This window comes from Etheostoma spectabile, chromosome 5 (genome assembly GCF_008692095.1).
Source record: "Etheostoma spectabile isolate EspeVRDwgs_2016 chromosome 5, UIUC_Espe_1.0, whole genome shotgun sequence".
In the NCBI taxonomy this organism is placed as follows: Eukaryota; Metazoa; Chordata; class Actinopteri; order Perciformes; family Percidae; genus Etheostoma; species Etheostoma spectabile.
Genome location: NC_045737.1, coordinates 23,275,785 through 23,282,347, shown reverse-complemented (window position 1 = coordinate 23,282,347; position 6,563 = coordinate 23,275,785). Strand labels below are relative to the sequence as shown.

The following is a 6,563-nucleotide window of genomic DNA, read 5'->3' as shown; positions in this document are numbered from 1 at the left end:
GTGTGTGTGTGTGTGTAAGTGTGTGTGTGAAAAACCATAAGCCTTAGTTTATGTCTGCATGCATGCTTAAGCCAATGTGATGAACCTTTATTTTGAAAGGTTGACATAAAGTCTTAAAGTGCTTACACTGTAATAGCTGGTGAGGATTGATCATTTTCACATTTTATTGCACAAAGCAAACATTCATTCAAAAGTTGATGCTAATATCATTCTTATAATTGGTTCTTATTATAATTGACTGGGAGTGTTGGTGGAAAACCAACTTTATATATTTATATATCTAATGGTAATTACCACTGAAGTCATGTTGTAATAAATTATTACAACTACATTACACTTTTAATAAAATGAGACAATTTAACACATAATCATCTTGTTACAAATTTAAATTTAAATTCCTAAGCAGTAAAACACACCTTTTCTGAATTCAATACACTACTACAGCGACAGCTTCTCTCAAGCTGGTACGACTTGTAGCTTATGGTGGCTAAGGTTGGCTAATATAAGTGAATGTTGGGTAAATATAACTTGCTAACTTTATGCACAGGTCTCTACTGTTACAGTAGTTTAGCATTTTAGCTAAACGCTAAATAATAGTTAAGCATTTAGCATTATCTCATAAATGCCACTTGTAGCCGCAGTGGAAGCTGTTTAGCAAAAGTGACATAAGCCTGGATTGTTTATAGTTCTGAAAGCATTCACAGGATGAGTTATGGTTGTCGACAAATGTTTACAATTCCCTTATATCTGCTCAATAAGCCATTTATTAACTGTTAAACTTAGGAATACTTAATAAAGAGAGTTCAAATAAAATGATAACTGTTTGGATTGCTTCTTTTGTTTTAAGAAAGCCACTGCTGAGTTGAAGTGGAATAACTGAAACAGTATGATCTAAGATTTGCCAAAATCTTCTCTCTCACTGGGTACAATGTTACATTCAGCATCACAGATCTATAATCAATCTCAGTGCCTCTGTCAAAAGCAATCAACATTATTGTGCCCCCCCCCTCTCTTTCTCTCTGCAGAGTCTTGAAAGACAAAACAGAGCAGAAGTCAGAGGAGGTGCTGGGTGAACAACAAGGGGCAGTTTCCAGGAGCTTCCCATTCCCCAGGGGTCAGACAAACTGCTGTGGACGGCAGTCTGCACCCTGGCGACGAAGCCCTTCCTGGCTCGGCTGGTTTCCAGGGACACAAACTGCTGTCCATGTGTTTCCTTCTGCAGTGTCAACGCCGTACATGTGTTTCTAACTTGCTGAGCATCCTGGGTGAGATGTTTATGAAGCCTTTTGTGTGGGGAGGTTCACTCTTGATCATGCAGAGAAACTCAGGACGCTGGATTTATGGGAAATGTGGTCTAAATTTAGAAAAAACACTAGCGTGCATTGACAGCGCAACACGTCGGAAAACAATTGGCATTGACCTCAACAGCACTGGGTACGTGTATGAGGCCAGAGCCACACGGAGGGCAATGGCCATTTTAGCCTACATCACTCACCCACTACTCTCTGAGTTTTAGATACCTGAGATCAAAAAATTGCAAATGTATATTACGTGTAATTTTGCTGGTTCTTTTAACCAAAGCAACTTCCAATTGCTACATATGTCAGAGGCTGCAGGCCTCTGGAGCAACTATGGGTTAAGTGTCTTGCTCAGGAACACATTGGTTGATACTGGGAGTTGAACCCAGATCTCCCACTCTAAAGGCATGTATCATATCCACTGCGCTATCACCACCCCACCACCATGTTGGCTACTTGTTGTGAATCAAATTCCCCCTTGGGGACATTAAAGACCTTTCAATTCAATTCAACTAGAGAAAAACAGAAGAAAAGTCAGAAGAAATCCAATTTGAGTTCATCTTTATGTTGAGTTGTCACACCACACAGTTTCTTTCTCCCTCTTTGTCCTCAGATTGTTTCGTCATCATTTAAAATCAATCAGTTTCACTTAGCCTCTCCTTTACTTACTCACCCACTTTCTTTCTGTCTCTGTCCTCGCCACTAACATCTTCTTTTTTTCATCTTCAGTCTGACTTTACCTCTTCAATGAAGTGCTGGCCTTTGACCTCTCGGAGATGGACCTCTTTCCGCTGATTGATGCCTACTTCCTTTCTCTTCCATCCCGGCCCAGTCCTGTCATGTGAAGTGGGTGGCGAGTTAACGTCTGCATGTCCATCTGTGGTTTCCAGCACATGTCAAATTATATATCTTTTGTTTGTCATCTGATAGCAGAAGGCTGCAGAGCCTTGCTTTCTAGTTGCACATAGGAATGGAAAGGTGTCTGGAAAAAACCCTGCCAAATAACAAAATGAAAAGAAAGCAAAATCTATCACGTTTTCAGCTCAGGGATCCAAATGAAAACGTCTTCACCCTGCTGGAGATGTGTCATCTTAACCACCCCAATCCAGAATCACTTAATGTCAATGGAAATCTTTTGAAAAGTGAGAGACAGACTGTTCAATGATTAGAGAATTGATCAGCGCTGAAAGTGCCTTGAGGCTCTTGCTGTTGATGGTAGACTTGTGAATCAGACTGCTCTGCCGTGACACATGCTGACAGAGGTTCTTGTTCTCTGCAGCCGCTGTCTGGCCTTCGGGCCTCAGAGACAATACTAGCCGCAACGCACTCATTCATGCACAAACACATGCACACACACACACACATCTCTGAGCTGTTGCTCAACACAGCTGTAGTAAACAGGCTGTGTTTAAATGGCCGTGTCTCAACTTCGCACACCGACAACACACCACACACACACACACACACACACACACACACACACACACACACACACACTAACACTAGCTCACGTACATAAATAGGAAACAAATGGAGACATGCACGCAGTGGGCGTATGTGCATTGCCACACCAAACGCTTGCCACAACTTGTTAGACCGAATCAAACTGCACTCTTGCACACTCAAACACAACATAATAACATGAACCTCTTTGCCACAGAGCTCAGAGATTATTATTATTATTATTATTATTATTATTGTTATTATTATTATTTATGCAGGGAGGGGCAATTGAGAGCAATCTCTTGTTTCCAATGACGCACTGATTACATGCCACATAAAATTACAATACATTCACAAATTACTGAGCATTGTAATTCATATACAGTTGCAATTCACCTTACACACATAAAAGAATTACAGAATGTCAAAAAACTCAAAATGCACATGTACATTCAGTATCCATGACTTTCTAAAAAAAAAGTGATTAAATCGAATCAGGCTGTTCACTTTCATTAGAAACTGCAGGTTTTTTCCATTTATGTGGAGCATAATATTCAAATGCAGTTTTGCCTAATTCTGTCCTAATAAATGAAATATTTAGGACCAAGGAATCACTAGTGCGAGTGCCATGGTGATAGGATTTAAAAACTTGTTAAATATAAAGGCAACTTTTCAAGCATGGCTTTGTAGATAAATAGGTTGCAGTGTTGCTCCCTTCTTAGAGCCAAGGAAGTGCAGCCTATGTTTTGATAAAAGAGAGTGGTAGGTACTAAATCCATCACCAGATTTTAATCTTATGAGTAATAAACATCTCATCAAGTGGCTTCAATGTAGAGGAAGCCGCATGCATTTAATTGATATCCCCGTAATCTAAAACTGATAGGAACATAGCTTGAACAATCTGTTTTCGACATGTTCGGGTGAAGCACCATTTATTTCTGTAAAAGAATGCCAATTTTGATGTACAGTAGTGTGGAAGTACAGTAAATAAGTGGTGCATTTGCTGCATGAACACAATCTGATCAAAAAGACAGATTTGGATATTTTCTACATTAAACACTTGCTCGCTGCTGAGAGATTCTCTGCTTGATTTCAGTTGATTATAGTGAAGGATGTTTTACAGTCAGTTTCCCACAAATGTAATAGTGTTTCTCTCATTACTCACATCAGGGTTTCATATCATGTTCTTTGAAGAAGAAGCAACTACAGGCAATTATTAAATACTACACCAGAATACATACACCTGAACAAAAACAAATATGAGGAAATTCAATGCAGCAGCTAACATGCAGACAGCTGACCCTATTTTTCTTACAATCTACCGAGATATTGCACCAGTCAAATTAACAGTGCCATCATTGTCAGTGTATACTGCAAAAACATAGATAAAACTTGGATTTAATTCTTTGTAATTGACCAAATAAGTACACAAGTCAAAACAAACACCAAGGGTGTCTATACTTGTTCAACATTTAACCCTATTGCTTTATTACTGCAATAGCAAGATTTGCTTTACATGAGAGAGCAGGCTAAGGCTGGAATTACAGTCCCGCAAAGATACTTAACGTAAACGTACCAGTGGATCTTTGCAGACAAGGGTGTTATGGGTAATCGTAGGTTGCAGAGGTTTGAGAAAATGTATGTTCCCATTCCCAGTGAAGCATGTTCTAGCCTTTAGACTTATCAACAATGAGATCATCAATTATCTTTTATCTCTCTTATTATCTTTTGTTAGTAACAGAGAGTCTGAGAGAACTTGAGATAAAACAGGAGTGGAACATAATGATTATAGAGGGAGAAAGATAGAATTGTTAAAACATAGTTTAAAACAGTAAAGCATAGTTTATATAGTACTAATAAACCAGGACAAACATCTAACAGAAGATGAAGAAAACAAAACCAGTGCAATTAGTATTTGATATAAAGAAATGATCATATGTTAAATTAATTTACTGTAGTATACAAAATATACAAATGGTACAGCTCTGACGTTATCGCTAGAAACAATAATAATTCACGTGCTTTGTTTGCTACTGTTGATAGGACAACCCCTCCAGTACCAGTAGCATCTGAACTTATTTCTATCAAGGCCTGCACTGACTTTGCCTCCTTCTTCAAAGACAAAATTCATAAGATTAGACAAATAGTCAGTGCCTCCATATCAAGTACAGGATATGAGTTGTCACAGTGTTCAGGCAAAACTAATTCCAGTATGACAGAATTTAATCAACCATAAAAACCTCGAGGACATTATACAACATCTGAAAACCTCCTCCTGTTGCCTTGATATTCTACCAACAGGTGTTTTCAAAAATGTTTTCAATTGTTTGGCTTCTGATCTTCTACAGATTGTGAACACGTCTCTTCTTTCAGGTATCTTTCCACAGGCCCTGAAAACTGCAGTAATCAAGCCAAACTTAAAAAAGAACAACCTGGACACGTCACTAATGAGCAACTATATGCCAATATCAAACCTTCCATTTTTAAGTAAAATCATTGAAAAAGCGTTTTTTCAACAACACAGCCTTTTGTCACTAAACAGTTTTGATACCTTTTTAGTCGGGTTTTTGACCACACCACAGCACTGAGATGGCTCTTGTCAAAGTCTTTAATGACATCTTAGTCTTAGTATCACTTGATCTCAGTGCCGCATTTGACACGGTTGACCATGACATATCACTAGACCGATTGGAAAACTGGGTTGGCCTTTCTGGCTTAGTACTAAACTGGTTGGAATCCAACCTAAAGAATAGGGACTACTTTGTGTCACCATATTTCACTGTTGGTATAATGTTCTTTTTATGAAATGCAGTGTTCCTTCTACGCCAGATATACTTGGACACACACCTTCCAAAGAGTTCCACTTTTGTCTCATCGGTCCACAGAATGTTGTCCCAAAAGTCTTGGGGATCATCAAGATGTGTTGTGGAGAAATTGAGACGAGCTTTGATGTTCTTTTTGCTCAGCAGTGGTTTTTTCCTTGGAACTCTGCCATGCAGGCCATTTTTGCCCAGTCTTTTCCTGATGGTGAAGGCATGAACGCTGACCTTAACTGAGGCAAGTGAGGCCTGCAGTTCTTTGGACGTTGTTGTGGGGTCTTTTGTGACCTCTTGGATGAGTCGTCGCTGCGCTCTTGGGGTATTTGGGGGGCGCCGGCCACTCCTGGGAAGGTTCACCACTGTTCCATGTCTTCGCCATTTGGATAATGGCTCTCACTTGGTCACTGGATTCCCAAAGCTTTGGAAATGGCTTTATAACTACCCTTTCCAGACTGATAGATCTCAATTACTTTCTTTCTCAATTGTTCCTGAATTTCATGGGTCTCGGCCATGATGTGTAGCTTTTAAGGATCTTCTGGTGGACCTTACTGTGTCAAGCAGCTCCTATTAAGTGATGCCTTATTGTGAACAGGTGTGGCAATAATCAGGCCTGGGTGTGGCTGGAGAAATTGAACTCAGGTGTGACAACCACAGTTTTGTATGTTTTAACAAGGGGGGCAATCACTTTTTCACACAGGGCCATGATGGTTTGGATTTTTTTCACCTTTAATAATAAACACCCTTCTTTACAAATTGCATTTTGTCTTTACTTGTGTTGTTCCTTGACTATTGTTTAATTGGTTTGAATGGTTCTGCAAACCGTATTTGACAACACGCAATAGGAACAGGAAATGAGGAAGGGGGCAAACACTTTTTCACACCACTGTACATGCTTTCACTTGCTCAGATTATGGAAAACAACAAAATAAATTACCATAGTTATGCGGATGACACACAAATTTACATAACTTTATCGCCAGGGGACTATAGTCCACTACAAAAA

At 39.3% G+C, this 6,563-nt stretch overlaps 1 long non-coding RNA gene across 1 annotated transcript in view; it reads right to left on the bottom strand.

Moving 5' to 3' along the window:
* Nucleotides 1–6,563, bottom strand: part of LOC116690401 (uncharacterized) — a 26,000-nt gene that overhangs the window by 18,248 nt on the left and 1,189 nt on the right. The window contains exon 2 of the long non-coding RNA XR_004332250.1: nt 3,755–3,759. This is a non-coding gene — a long non-coding RNA (uncharacterized LOC116690401). The remainder of the gene's footprint in view (nt 1–3,754; nt 3,760–6,563) is intronic.